The sequence below is a fragment of the Cydia fagiglandana genome, chromosome 19 (assembly GCF_963556715.1).
Source record: "Cydia fagiglandana chromosome 19, ilCydFagi1.1, whole genome shotgun sequence".
NCBI classification, from domain to species: Eukaryota; Metazoa; Arthropoda; class Insecta; order Lepidoptera; family Tortricidae; genus Cydia; species Cydia fagiglandana.
In genome coordinates, this window is record NC_085950.1 from 8,627,233 (window position 1) to 8,642,777 (window position 15,545).

Sequence of the window (15,545 nt, forward strand, 5' to 3'; positions counted from 1 at the left end):
GAAAAAATTAATAATAACTGTAAACTGGAAAAAAAATCCTAAAATAGTAGGTATAGCTCTAATTTTGCGTAAACAATAAATAAAAAATAGTAAAATAAAAATACATACAGTACCTACATAAACGAGCGAATCTATTAGTTTGTATGCATTTATTGGAATTTATGTGTTCGTGTGTGTGTGTGTGTGTGTGTGTGTGTGTGTGTGTGTGTGTGTGTGTGTGTGTGTGTGTGTGTATGTGGGTGGGTGGGTGTATGTGTGTAAGTGGGTGTGATAGTGCGTGACTACCAGGAAAGTTGCTTTGCAATTTGTGATTTGAAAACACGTCTGGAGGAGAAGAAAGGGTCAATGTTTTGGAACGATTTATTATAGGTACGTGCGATTCTACTCAGAATGTAATAGAATAGAATTTTGGCCATAATTGGTACGATGACAGGGAATATGGAATATTGTGGTGTGACGAGTTCGGCGCGTGGGAGCGCGGAGCCCTAACTGTGACAGCAATCCAACGCAGTCTAGATGCCCGTTGAGAACATCGTGGAGGAACATTTTACCATTTATTTAAATTTTGGAAGGATCACGTGCAGTTTTTCCTCTTATATTACAAGTGTTCGATTGAAAACTAAGCTTTGGTGTATACCTGGATCACCTGCACGTACAAGAAGGCGTTTCATATACGCCCGCCCATCAGCTAGGTACACAAAGTCATGATGCGTATAAAGTTAATACATACGGGGTGCCACAAGGCAGTATTTTAGGTCCGTTATTGTTTTTGATATATATCAATGACTTACCTGAATGTATCCGACATGATTGCATCCTATTTGCTGACGATACCACGATATTAATCAAAGGTACCAATGCAGACTCATATGAACGCGAAGTGAATACTGCATTAAACGATGTCATCGGTTGGCTTAGCGAAAATCATTTAAAGGTAAATCTTAGCAAAACAAAATTTATCCAGTTTAGATCATACAAAGCAGCGCCACAGGCAATAAAAATTTTACATGACGACATCGAAATAGAAGAAGTAGAAGACTCTGTATTCTTAGGCATGACTTTAGATACTCACTGTAACTGGAAACGACATGTAGAAAGTGTATGTAACAAAGTTAATAAATTTATTTATGTGTTATGGAGACTCAAAGAAACGGTTTCGCAAAAAACAGCTCTTATAACATATCATGCTTATATCGAGTCCATTTTTAGATATGGGATCCTCTTATGGGGAAACTCAGTTGAAATAGAACGTGCATCTGTAGCCCAAAGAAAGTGCATTAAAACTATTTGTGGTAAAGGTCGCAGAGAATCGTGCCGACTTGATTTTGCAAAGCTTAACTTATTGACACTGACAAGCCTATACATTTACGAAGCAGCTGTCTTTGTGAAGAAGAATCTAGAACTCTTCCCGCCATTTAATAATATAAATAATAGACCTCTTCGACAGTACCAAATGACACTACCGCCCTATAACCTTAAAATAAGAAAAAAAGGCGCATACCACATGTGTATACAAATTTTTAACAAAATTCCTGCAAACATAAAGACGCTACCATTTAACGAGTTCAAATTAAAATTGAAAAATATATTGTGTAATGCAAGTTTTTATAACATTGATGAATATTTTAATTATAAATTCTAACTATTATTTCATTGTAACATCTAAACTTTTGACATTATAAATTATAACTTTTACTTCATTTTGACATCATAAATCATAATTTTAATCTTAAATTCTAACTATCACTAATTTTTAACTTATTTTGACATGTAAACTTTTGACATTATAATTTTGACATGTAATCTTTTTACATAAGTAAGAACATTAGATTTAACTATAATAGTGTGATGAACTTATGCTCTGAATTTGAATGACTAACTGACTGTAGATTGAGGCATGAAACTAGATGTTTGTATTTAATAATTTAAATTTTGATAATATTTTAGTTAACGCGACATTTTTGTAACTTATATTCCTTTGACATGCATGAATTATGTCAATACAAATAATTTTCACATGCCATAAGGCTGAACATATCATGGGTCAATATGTATACTTAATAATATCTACTGTACCATATGTTCTCGTGAATAAACTTTCATTTCATTTCATTTCATTTCATTTCATTTCATTTCATTTCATGGAATACAGCATGTGTGGTCCTATTCTAGCTGTCACGTGGTATCACAAATTTGGTTGGACTGCAAAAACTGCCAGGCTACGGTGAGGCCGACCAAGCCATACGTCAACAGGTTTATTTTAGGTATTATAATCCGTTTGTTTCATTCTATTTTTCGATGAGGTAAATTGTAGCTCTCACGTGGTACCACAAAATTGGTCGGACACAGGAACCTGCCAACACAGGATTTGGCCAACCACTTTTTTATTACTGTCCTCAAAGGCAGCTATCGTACCATACAAGTTTCACACGATTTTTCGATAAAAAATTTTTGATGATTTTTTCATAAATTTGGTCGGACTGCAAAAACTGCCAGGTTAAGGTGAGGCCGACCAAGACGTACGTCAACAGGCTTATTTTAGCTATTATAATCAGTTTGTTTCATTCTATTTTTCGATGAGGTAAATTGTAGCTCTCACGTGGTACCACAAAATTGGTCGGACAGAGGAACCTGCCAACACAGGATTTGGCCGACCACTTTTTTTTACTGTCCTCAAACGCAGCTATCGTACCATACAAGTTTCATACGATTTTTCGATAAAAAAATTTTGATGTTTTTTTTATAAATTTGGTCGGACTGCAAAAACTGCCAGGTTAAGGTGAGGCCGACCAAGACCTACGTCAACAGGCTTATTTTAGCTATTATTATCCGTCTGTTTCATTCTATTTTTCGTTGAGGTAAATTGTAGCTCTCACGTGGTACCACAAAATTGGTCGGACACAGGAACCTGCCAACAAAAGATTTGGCCGACCACTTTTTTTTTACTGTCCTCAAAGGCAGCTATCTTACCATACAAGTTTCATACGATTTTTCGATAAAAATTTTTTGATGTTTTTTTTTATAAATTTGGTCGGACTGCAAAAACTGCCAGGTTAAGGTGAGGCCGACCAAGACATACGTCAACAGACTTATTTTAGCTATTATAATCCGTTTGTTTCATTCTATTTTTCGATGAGGTAAATTGTAGCTCTTACGTGGCACCACAAAATTGGTCGGACACAGGAACCTGCCAACACAGGATTTGGCCGACCACTTTTTTTTTTACTGTTCTCAAAGGCAGCTATCGTACTATACAAGTTTCATACGATTTTTCGATAAAAAATTTTTGATGATTTTTTTATAAATCTGGTCGGACTGCAAAAACTGCCAGGTTAAGGTGAGGCCGACCAAGACATACGTCGACAGGCTTATTTTAGCTATTATAATCCGCTTGTTTCATTCTATTTTTCGATGAGGTAAATTGTAGCTCTCACGTGACCCAATAAATCTGGTCGGACTGCAAAAACTGCCAGGCTAAGGTGAGGCCGACCACTTTTTTTTACTGTCCTCAAGGTCAGGTATCCTACCATACAAGTTTCATTCTATTTTTCGATGAGGTTTTTTTTGATGAATTTTTGTCCAACGTTTTTGCCATTTGTACAAAATCTGCCAGGTTAAGCCTAGGCCGACCAAGTGCGTTGGAATCTACTAAATGTCAGGTACCTCTACAGGGTAGGTATATTCTATTTTTTGATGAGGTTTGTTTCATGCAGCCGGCTCCCGGACTATTATGAGGGCAACTGATGTGCCGTCAGAAAATTTGCAAAACAGCGAAGGATGTCGGAATCATACAATTTCTATACATGGTAGGACTTGAGATTTTCCATTTCCAAAATGAAAGTCTTTGTTTCGCGTGAAATTTTCCTGAAGTTTCCGAGATCTTTTCCAACGTTTTGGGAACTTTCCGCAACTTGCACATCTGTGTTATTGACATTATTTTACCCCATTTTAACGCGAATATCGGCCCGCATAACCCATTTGCACCGTAATGATTTTCGACTTGCAAAGTTTTCATAACTTATAATTTTAACATTTCATCACATAATTTTTAAGAAAAAAAAACCGACTTCTATGGGGCCCGGTGAAAGATTTTATGGTAGATGGTGCACTATGTAGAAAAGGAGGTAAAACCAGTACTTTCTAGTAGCATTTCGTTTCCGTAAGGGTCGTAGTTCTAGCCTAACCTAACCCACTTTTGTTCGGTTCTGTGAGGATCGCAGTTCAAACCTAACCTAACCCACTTAACGGCGCATGCGGTGCGGTGTACGGGAGTTTGAGCGGGAGGGGTTTGGCATCATCATACCCACATTTTATGGTAGGTAATCATAGTGGTTTATTTAGTTTAGGTATCATAGTGGTTTTCCGGGTCAAGGTCCGGGTCTCTGAGTGAGAGTCCGGGCCCGAGTCCCGGTCCGAGTCCGGGTCCGGGTCCGAGTCCGGGTCCGAGTCCGGGTCCGAGTCCGGGTCCGAGTCCGGGTCCGAGTCCGGGTCCGAGTCCGGGTCCGAGTCCGGGTCCGAGTCCGGGTCCGAGTCCGAGTCCGAGTCCGGGTCCGAACCGGATCCGGGTATGAGTCCGGGTCCCAGTCCAAGTCAAAATCGAAATTCGAAATCACCAAACATGTACTATGCGTCGTTGAAGAGTTCTGTTCTGATCATCATCAGCAGTTCCACTTCATCAAATGCGACAGTTTTTAATGTAAATGCTTGATTTTATGATGAAAATACAAAAAATTCTATACGTATGCCTTTAAGATTTGAGGAGTTCCCTCGATTCCTTATGGATCCCATCATCAGAACTCGAGCTTGACAGAAATGTGGCTTAAAAACTAAACTTGCTTAGCAAACATAACGAAGAGGACAAATCGCCAAACGTGAACTATGCGTCGTTGAAGAGTTCCGTTCTGATCATCATCAGCAGTTCCACTTCATCAAATGCGACAGTTTTTAATGAAAATGCTTGATTTTCTGATGAAAATTATACAAAAATCTCTATACGCATGCCTTTAAAATTTGAGGAGTTCCCTCGATTTCTCATGGATCCCATCATCAGAACTCAAGCTTGACAAAATTGTGGCTTAAAAACTTAACTTGCTTAACAAACATAACGAAGAGGACAAATCGCCAAAGGTGAACTATGCGTCGTCGTTGAAGAGTTCCGTTCTGATCATCATCAGCAGTTCCACTTCATCAAATGTCACGTTTTTGAATGTATATGCTTGATTTGTTGATAAAAACACAAAAATCACTATATGTATGCCTTTAAGATTTGAGGAGTTCCGTCGATTCCTCATAGATCCCATCATCAGAACTGGATTTTGACAAAAACGGGACCAATCTGTATGCATATACATACAATCAAAAAAATAATTTTCAAAATCGGTCCAGTAATGACGGAGATATGGAGTAACAAACATAAAAATAAAAAAAATAAAAATAAGAAACCGACTTTGCACAAAATAAACATAATTTTGTATAATTTTTAAGAAAAAAAAACCGACTTCTATGGGGCCCGGTGAAAGATTATGGTAAATGGTGCACTATGTAGAAAAGGAGGTAAAACCAGTACCTACTTTCTAGTAGCATTTCGTTTCCGTAAGGGTCGTAGTTATCTAGCCTAACCTAACCCACTTCTCTGATAGCAGTTCGGTTCTGTGAGGATCGCAGTTCGAACCTAATCAAACCCACTTTTCTAGTAGCATTTAGTTTCTGTAAGACTCGCAGTTCTAACCAAACCTAACCCACTTTTGTTCGGTTCTGTGAGGATCGCAGTTCAAACCTAACCTAACCCACTTAACGGCGCATGCGGTGCGGTGTACGGGAGTTTGAGCGGGAGGGGTTTGGCATCATCATACCCACATTTTATAGTAGGTAATCATAGTGGTTTATTTAGTTTAGGTATCATAGTGGTTTTCCGGGTCAAGGTCCGGGTCTCTGAGTCATAGTCCGGGTCCGAGTCCCGGTCGAAGTCCGGGTCCGGGTCCGAGTCCGGATCCGAGTCCGGGTCCGAGTCCGGGTCCGAGTCCGGGTCCGAGTCCGGGTCCGAGTCCGAGTCCGAGTCCGGGTCCGAACCGGATCCGGGTATGAGTCCGGGTCCCAGTCCAAGTCAAAATCGAAATTCGAAATCACCAAACATGTACTATGCGTCGTTGAAGAGTTCTGTTCTGATCATCATCAGCAGTTCCACTTCATCAAATGCGACAGTTTTTAATGTAAATGCTTGATTTTATGATGAAAATACAAAAAATTCTATACGTATGCCTTTAAGATTTGAGGAGTTCCCTCGATTCCTTATGGATCCCATCATCAGAACTCGAGCTTGACAGAAATATGGCTTAAAAACTAAACTTGCTTAACAAACATAACGAAGAGGACAAATCGCCAAACGTGAACTATGCGTCGTTGAAGAGTTCCGTTCTGATCATCATCAGCAGTTCCACTTCATCAAATACGACAGTTTTTAATGAAAATGCTTGATTTTCTGATGAAAATACAAAAATCTCTATACGCATGCCTTTAAAATTTGAGGAGTTCCCTCGATTTCTCATGGATCCCATCATCAGAACTCAAGCTTGATAAAATTGTGGCTTAAAAACTTAACTTGCTTAACAAACATAACGAAGAGGACAAATCGCCAAAGGTGAACTATGCGTCGTTGAAGAGTTCCGTTCTGATCATCATCAGCAGTTCCACTTCATCAAATGTCACGTTTTTGAATGTATATGCTTGATTTGTTAATAAAAACACAAAAATCACCATTTGTATGCCTTTAAGATTTGAGGAGTTCCGTCGATTCCTCATGGATCCCATCATCAGAACTGGATTTTGACAAAAACGGGACCAATCTGTATGCATATACATACAATCAAAAAAATAATTTTCAAAATCGGTCCAGTAATGACGAAGACATGGAGTAACAAACATAAAAAATAAATAAAAAAAAAATAATAATAAAAAACACAACCGAATTGATAACCTCCTCCTTTGGGATTTGGAAGTCGGTTAAAAAGGAATTTCACGGGTAATAACATCTTCTGAAGAAATGCCTAACTAAGTACGGAAATAATTTACTTATTCGATTTTATCTTAATTTTATCTATATACAGGGTGATCAATCTAAATGGGTCAGTATGGAGAAGTCAGAAACTATAAGAGATAGCGAAATCTGTTCTTAGGAACCATGGCTTCGATTTTAGATTTAATAATAATGGCATTCAATTTTTTTTTTAAATCTATCATACATAACCGGGATTTGAACATGGTCAATATTCTTGTTGTTTGTTTGTATTGCAACTTTTAAACGATGCGTGATAGGTGGGGGGTGCTCGACCAAATATCATAGAGGGCCCCGAGACAAAACAAAGTACATTAAAAAAAATCAAAATGGCCGACTTTTTTTTTAATTTTTTCAAGTTGGTCCGAGCGCGCTGAGAATTGGCATGCGGCCAGCCTGAAGGCCCAAGATTACAATGTCAAAAAAATATTTTTGGAAAATTCCAAAATGGCGGCGGACACGGGCAAAGACAAATTTCTAAGTAGGTTAAGCGAGCCTGAAGGGCGAGCTTCAGGCTGGGAGGCCGAAGGCCGACCCCGGTGGAGGGCCGAAGGCCCGAAGCCTCCACCCCGACGCCCAAAAAGCGACTCCCAATAGGAAAAGTGTTGGGTCGTGTTTAAGCTCCAACTTCCCCCTCTCGTGTGACGCTTCGGGCCTTCGGCCCTACGCAGAGCTCGGCCTTCGGCCTTCGCAAGCCTCGACGCTTCGCCGTGGGGCATTCGGCCCGCCGGCTTCGGTCATCAAGACAGTTAACTTGGTAGAACGCTTGGAAGCACCGAATTCACGCAGTTCGGCCTTCGGCCTCGCGTTTTGGGAGTCGGGGTGGAGGCTCAGGGCATTCGGCCTTCCACCGGGGTCGGCCTTCGGCCTCCCAGCATGAATCTCGCCCTTCGGGCTCGTTTAACCTACTTGAAAATTTTACGTGTCCGCCGCCATTTTGAATTTTTCCAAAAATATTATTTTGACATTGTAATCTTGGGCCCCCAGGCTCGCCACATGCCGAATCTCAGCGCGCTCGGACCAACTTGAAAAAATAAAAAAAAAGTCGGCCATTTTGATTTTTTTTTATGTACTTTGTTTTGTCTCGGGACCCTCTATGATATTTGGTCGAGCACCCCCCACCTATCACGCATCGTTTAAAAGTTGCCATACAAACAAACAACAAGAATATTGACCATGTTCGAATCCCGGTTATGTATGATAGATTTAAAAAAAAAATTGAATGCCATTATTATTAAATCTAAAATCGAAGCCATGGTTCCTAAGAACAGATTTTGCTATCTCTTATAGTTTCTGACTTCTCCATACTGACCCATTTAGATTGATCACCCTGTATATATAAATCATAACAGTTTATTTAATTTAAGTCGTCCTAAAGTAATCATTTATTTACATACAATATATATACAGTGGTACAACTAAACGAAATTAATAACTAGCTTAAATCTAAAATAGGCCCCTGAGGCATTGTACCAAGGATGCTGGCGGCATTTCCCCGCTGTATCGCAATACTGATACGTTGTGCGAGGTAGCCGCCAGCTCTTATCTTGTAACGCGAAATATGAATTCTGACGGTCAAGGTTAACAGAGCACGCAGGTGACATACCACGCAAGACATTTTTATTAACTTTTCTGGACACTTTTTATTTGTAAAGGATGTATTTTTTAGAGGTTATTTAGAGGTTTGGTTTTTAAATTGGCAACACTGTTTCTAGTGATTGCCAATTTTATAGTTGGCGGGATATTTGTGGTCAGTAAGTTTTGCCATTTTCAAAATACTTCAGAACAACGATTTTGCAATTTGTGCAAGTTTATTTTGAAAATCATGGTTGTGTTAGCCAAACTTACCGTGTGCTACGTCCATTTTACGGTCGACATAATCGTCCATCTAAGCAAGTTAATCGAAAAACCATGGATCGTTTTCGTACCACGCACACTCTAGTTGATAATACGCACCCACAAAGACGCCATACAATGCGCACAGAAGAAGTTAACGCATTCACTGCCACCCTCTTTTCCTGGACATTCACCAGGTGCCGCACTTTGCTGTCACTATATATTATGAACGCGTCTGTGCGTCAAAGGCACAGGGTGAAAGTCACACCGACGCATATATATGCGTCGGTGGCAGTGAATGCGTTATTGCTGTTGTGGATCGTAGTTTTGAAGAGGATCCGAATGACGATTCGCCATCGTGCACAGCAATTGGAGCTTTTCCCGTAATGGACCTGTGAACTGGCCTCCACGATCGTGTGACCTTGGGACTTGTTTTACAACGGTTATACAGGTGATTCAGGAGACGTGAGCAGGACTAACACTGCGCATTTTGTAAATTATAAGCAACTGTTTTGTATCAGTATTAGTGAGATTAACGTTAATTTTCTACTCGTGTTGAAAAAAAAAACAAATTTATTTACGATATGCATGGTCACCCTAAAATTAGAATACTAAACTACCGATATTCTGTGTCAAATTGAATGTCATCAGTATATCACCAAAAGTACGCGGTTATTCCTTCAGGCTATTGGCTCCCAGGGACCCTGGTTGTATATTAACATTCAGCGGCGCTTTTCACAGAACTCGTGACTCGAATACTGACAGTAAGATTCTTAAAAGGGGGCGTAAAGCCAGGAAATTAGAAGGAAACAAAAGATATGGCGCGCCGCGGGAAAGCTGAGCAGGAACAAAATAGGCACCACGCCGGGTTTTAGGGTTCCGTAGCCGAAGGGTAAAAACGAGACCCTATTACTAAGACTCCGCTGTCCGACTGTCCATCCGTCTGTCTGTCACCAGGCTATAAATTCATGAACCGTGATAGCTAGTCAGTTGAAATTATCACAGATTTTGCCGCTATAACAACAAATACTAAAAACAAAATAAAATAAATATTTATATAAGTGGGGCTCCCATACACCAAACGTGATCTTTTTGTCGTTTTTTGCATACCTAATTGAATGGTTTGGTTTGGCCCTTGATGGAAATCTGTAAAAAATCACAAAGTATAAAACTACAATTTTGTATCAACTACCCCTTTTAACTGATAATGGACCTTAATGCCTTTGCAATACGGTTTACGAACAGTCGATATAAATACCGATCGTCTTGGGGTTGGGAACAGATGGAAATAGAACAATCGGGAAGGTTTGGGTAAGGGATATTTATAGCGGTAGCGCAATTCGCGAAATAGGCATTTGGACTTACAAATTTATTTTAGTTTGATCCCAGAGCATTTTTCTCATGTAATAAATGAGATGCCATATACGTCAATACGAGATGCACTGCGAGTGTTATCAAAATGAGATGACATTGCATATTGATTCCTATATTCATATATTATATTCAATCAAAATTGAGAAAGGTATGTTGAGATGGTTTGGACACGTGGAAAAAATGAGTGAAAGAAGGCTAACAAAGAGAGTGTATAAGGGAGAAGTAGAAGTTAGAGTTGGAAGGGGTAGACCTCGGCGGATTTTCCCTGATCAGATCGGGGAAATTCTGAAGAAAGGCCAGGTCAAGATCACCCTAAACCGGCGAGCGTGTATGAGGAATGTTATGAATTATGAAAGTGAAGGAAGCGAAAGAGGTATGTCAGGATAGTAGCAAGTGAAAATCCGTGGTCTCTGCCCACCCCTCCGGGAAATAGGCGTGATTATATGTATGTATGTATGTATGTTGTCTATACACATAATGCGCTATGATTATTTGATTTTTTTCACTTGAATCATAATCAAATATACTTAATTGTCTTTGTTTAAGGTACATTGAGGAGATAAGTTTTGCTGTACCTACCGAGATTTTTTTCCGAAACCAGTATTACAAATAACATTGGCAGACAAGCATACGGCCCATCTGATGGTAATCAGACAGAGTAACCATGGCTGCTATAAATTGCTGAAACATACCTATACTCTTTAAAGTGACAAATGTAGTTATTTAGATGCGTAGGTATTTGCAACACATTTTTTTAAAACACAACGTAAAGGCTCTGCCACAATCTCAAGGGTCTTAAAATTATCCGTCACATATATACTAATGCCTAGGTATAATACAAAGACAAAAGTGCTCAAACTTCTGCAGGGCTATAATAACGTACGAATGTATGTGAGACGAGAGTTGTCAAACTTTCTGCATTAGTCAAAGCTTAAAAGTCGTCGAGAGCTTTTGCACTCGAATTAACTGAAACTTTTTATGGTACCTACCTACCTTATAGGTAGTAGGTAAAGTAGGTACCTACTTCTGAATTATTACAGTAGGAATGTAGACTAGGTATTTAAAATAAATTATTGCACGCAAGCACGAAAAACGTTATTAATTATTATCTACTCTTGAGGTGACGTCAATAAAACGCATATTATTTTATTCATTTAATATACTTAAGTAAATTACTTAATCATTCATTATGTAAATGGATTATAGAAAGAGCGATATATTGAGGTAGTACGTCTATTGTGAGAGTAAATATCAATAGACAAGTAATGGTTTTTTAGGGTTCCGTAGCCAAATGGCAAAAAACGGAATCCTTATAGATTCGTCATGTCTGTCTGTCTATCCGTTGTTCTATTAAATAGTACTAAGTATATCTATTGTAAATTAAAAAGGTACGCACTACAGATATGTATGTAAGTAAAATCAAATAGGTAATATTTTATACAATATTAACCATTTTCTGGATAAATAGTAAAACTGTTTCACCAAAAAAGTGTGCAAAAAAATTTAATAAAATATATCTTGTAAGACATGCTGCCAAGAGTGCCAAGAACGGGTACCTAAATGTCGTCAATATGATAATTATGCTGTATTTATTGTGATTATTATTTTTAATTTCCCTGATCCATGAAAATAAATAATGTTTTTAACCACTTATTAAAATAAAAATAATATAAGACCACGTGATCGTGTGTAGGTGTCTTTGTAAATAGTTAAAGCCTAAACCTTAAACATTAAAAGCACAACTTTATCGTTGGCTAAAAACTAAGATGTTTTACGCTACAGATGACCTGTTTTGCATGTTAGATAATATTGAGTAGACTAGGTTAAATAGGTATTTAGTTAAGTTTAGTTTAAGTGTACATTTGCATGCTAAACTAGCAAAATATGTTTAAGCACAGATATATGTTATCCTTACCAACTCATTGTACCATATTTTAAGCAAATAAAGAATATTCTATTCTATTCTATTCTATTCTATTAAACTATATCCAAACAACCCTTCCACTGCCAAACCTAATAATTAACACATTAATATTTAGAGGTGTCAAAAGAAAAACATTCAGAACATGCCGTGCCTTAGTCCAATGTCAACACGTGGCCGAAAAAAAAAATAACCGCCATTTTTTTATAGCTTCCCACTTACCTCTAGTCTTCTACCGTCACGAAAACAGCCATGCAAGCGGAACTCAATTTCAAATTTCGAATGTTTATTTTTACGCGAGCGATTTAAAATGGCCGCAGGCGACGCGCGCGGTGACCGGGCCGGGAATGAATGAAAGCCCAGGGGTTGTTGAGAGGGCGGGGCTGTACAGAGCTGAATACCCTACCAACTACAAAAGCTCTCCGTTCCGCCACTTTTCCATTCAAAAATAACCATCTTTCTATAGCCGCTTAACGGAAAAGTCTTTGGTACCCTGTTTGCGTTACATCCAACAAAATTATAAAGCTGCTTTTCCAGACAGTTCGCGAGTATTTATTGTAGTTTTTTACTTAGTAGGATTACGTTTAGATGTTCATTGTTGTACTCATTTGGATACTATTGAAAATTTTTGCGGGATTGTCTCATAGAGTACGTTTTATGGTATGGTTATTGTGCATTCCGTGAATAGTTATGGCCGCAGTATCTTAGAGATATGGGCTCTTTTTGCAAATAATGTAGTGACCCGGGAATAGAAATTCCTGCTGTATATTAAATGCCTCGGGAATTCACTAAATATGTTGAGAAACATTTGAGAATTAGCTCCGACGTTTGCTTACGTTGGTGAAATTGGAAATTCTTGAATAAGAAATTCCATTTCTATGTTTAATGTTTTGGAATTATGAAACGTGCATGGATAAAATTACATAGGAATTATAATAATTATTTGATAATGTTTTTCGTTGTTATGGTTTGAGAAGAAATAATAAAGTTAATTTTATCTTTGGATGTTTGTTATTCGGCCCGAGGTCTACTCGGATCGGATACCCATACCCAGGGCTCGATTCTGATTATGAAATAGACATCTATTAGACATCTTTAAGACATCACCATTTACAGGGGCGAACCCAGAGAGTCAAGATAGGTGACTATATAAGCCAGGAGGCAGACATAACATTCGGCGTCCCCCAGGGATCTATCCTTGGGCCCACACTGTTTCTACTCTATATTAACGAACTGACAAATCTCCGAATACAGTGTGGGCACACTTTGTCTTACGCGGATGACACTGTCATAGTCTTTGAAGGTCCATCTTGGGAGACTGTGTTTGAAAGGGCTGAGACAGGTCTCAGTAAAGTGTCTTCTTGGCTAAAAACCAACCTTTTAACTCTTAATATTAATAAAACAAATTACATATGTTTTACTAAATATATCAGCTCACAACCTAATAATAATCTTAACTTAAAAATTCATACTTGTAATAATTCTAATCTAATTTCATGTAACTGTATGGAAATTGATAAAGTAAACTCCACGAAATATCTAGGTGTAATGCTGGACCAGCGCATGTCATGGTATACTCATACTGAATATGTTAATATGAGAATACGCAAATTGATATGGCTTTTCAAAAAGTTAAGACATATTACTACAAAAAATCTACTAAATCAGTTATATATAACTTTAGCTCAATCAGTAATGTCTTACTGCATATCGGTGTGGGGTGGTTCAGCAAAAACCAAGTTTTTGGAGGTTGAGAGGGGGCAACGTTGTCTACTTAAGGTTATGTACTCTAAGCCATACAGATTCCCAACGAAAGATCTATACCACCTAAGTGACTTACTATCAATGAGGAAGCTGTATGTATTGAGTCTAACAACGAGACTACATAAAACATTACCATTTAACCCGGAGCTGCTAAATCGTAGAAGAAAACATAATGTTGCTCCCCTCTCTACTACAAAATCTGTATTTGCTAAGAGACAATTTGGGGCGCAATCTGCATATGTGTACAATAAAATTAACAAAGTATTAAATATATATAATCTTCAGCTGTACAAATGTAAAAAAACACTAACTGAATGGCTAAAAATACTTAACTATGACGAGACAGAGGCTCTGATATACTAAGTTGGTATTAGTTAATTAACTTAAATTCTAATGTACTTACCAGTTTTTATAATACTATATTATGCTTTACAGTACCTATCGTATAAGAAGTTCCGATAAGTTCTTCATAATTCACTTGCACTCACACGATCTCACACACATTCATATACATAAACACACACACACACACACACACACACACACACACACACACACACATACACACACACACACACATAAAATTAGAATAAATTGTACTACATATTAGCTTAAGTTTCATTTTTGTACGTTAAATAAATATAAATATACAACTTGTTGCTACGGAGGAGCGGGGCTTCCTGATACAGGTATAATATACTTAATAGGGAGTCCCAACCTGTTACCTGTTATGTAACATTTATTAATGTAATAAATAATTTTTCATTTTTTCATTTTTTCATTTTTCATTTTTCATCACCAAGATACGATAACGATATGCTTAAAATCTAACCTGTCAAATTTGACATTTGCGCGATTCTGGAGATACTCTTGAACGATTTCCACAGGATATGACAATGAGATCTAATTCACATCTAATAGATATATTACTCTATCTAACGTAAAAGTGACATTAGTTGCCCGAATTGCGCTGCAAAAGAGAACTAGTTGATATCTAAACTATAACGTATCTAGAATGGATCTAGTTCGTGTCGTCTCTTGTGAATATCTTGAAGTTCGAATACGGCAGCTAGTCCCAAGTTTAGCGTAGGTACACTTAAGGGTGTTTTAAAGAAGGGCGAATTCTTGCCGATACCTTAATGTAGGTACCTACTTACTCGAAAATGGTAGAACAAATTTTTCATTGAATGTACATGTTTCTATGAATATTAGTATACCTATTTTATTACAATTAGTTAATTATTACACAATTGTAATTATCCAATAAAATGCTGTAATTCATTTTCACAATTTGTTTACATGTAGGTATATGTGACGTCCCACGGGTAAAGGTACCTTATGGCGGATGGCGCTTACGCTATTATTAACGCCGCTCCAATATTATTGCGGTGCTTTGCGACGTAAGCGCCAGCCGCCATAATAGTGCCATGCCTTATGGGAAACGGTCGCAGAGATAGTTCAGAGCCGGAAACCGCTACCAACTTTTAGTATGTTGTTGGGCATGGCATTGGGTCTCCAAAACTGCCGGGAGACGGCGGCGCCGGCCATCTACTTCAGCGGAATGACGTCATCAAAATGACTCCCGCTTCGTTGCGAATA

The 15,545-nt window shown here is 38.2% G+C and overlaps 1 protein-coding gene across 1 annotated transcript in view; it reads right to left on the minus strand.

Annotated features, from left to right (window-relative positions):
- Nucleotides 1-12,708, minus strand: part of LOC134673760 (calbindin-32) — a 153,392-nt gene extending 140,684 nt beyond the window's left edge. Inside the window, exon 1 of the mRNA XM_063531780.1 lies at nt 12,405-12,708. The gene's annotated coding sequence lies outside the window, so the exon portion shown is untranslated. The remainder of the gene's footprint in view (nt 1-12,404) is intronic.
- Between the last annotated feature and the right edge of the window lie 2,837 nt (nt 12,709-15,545).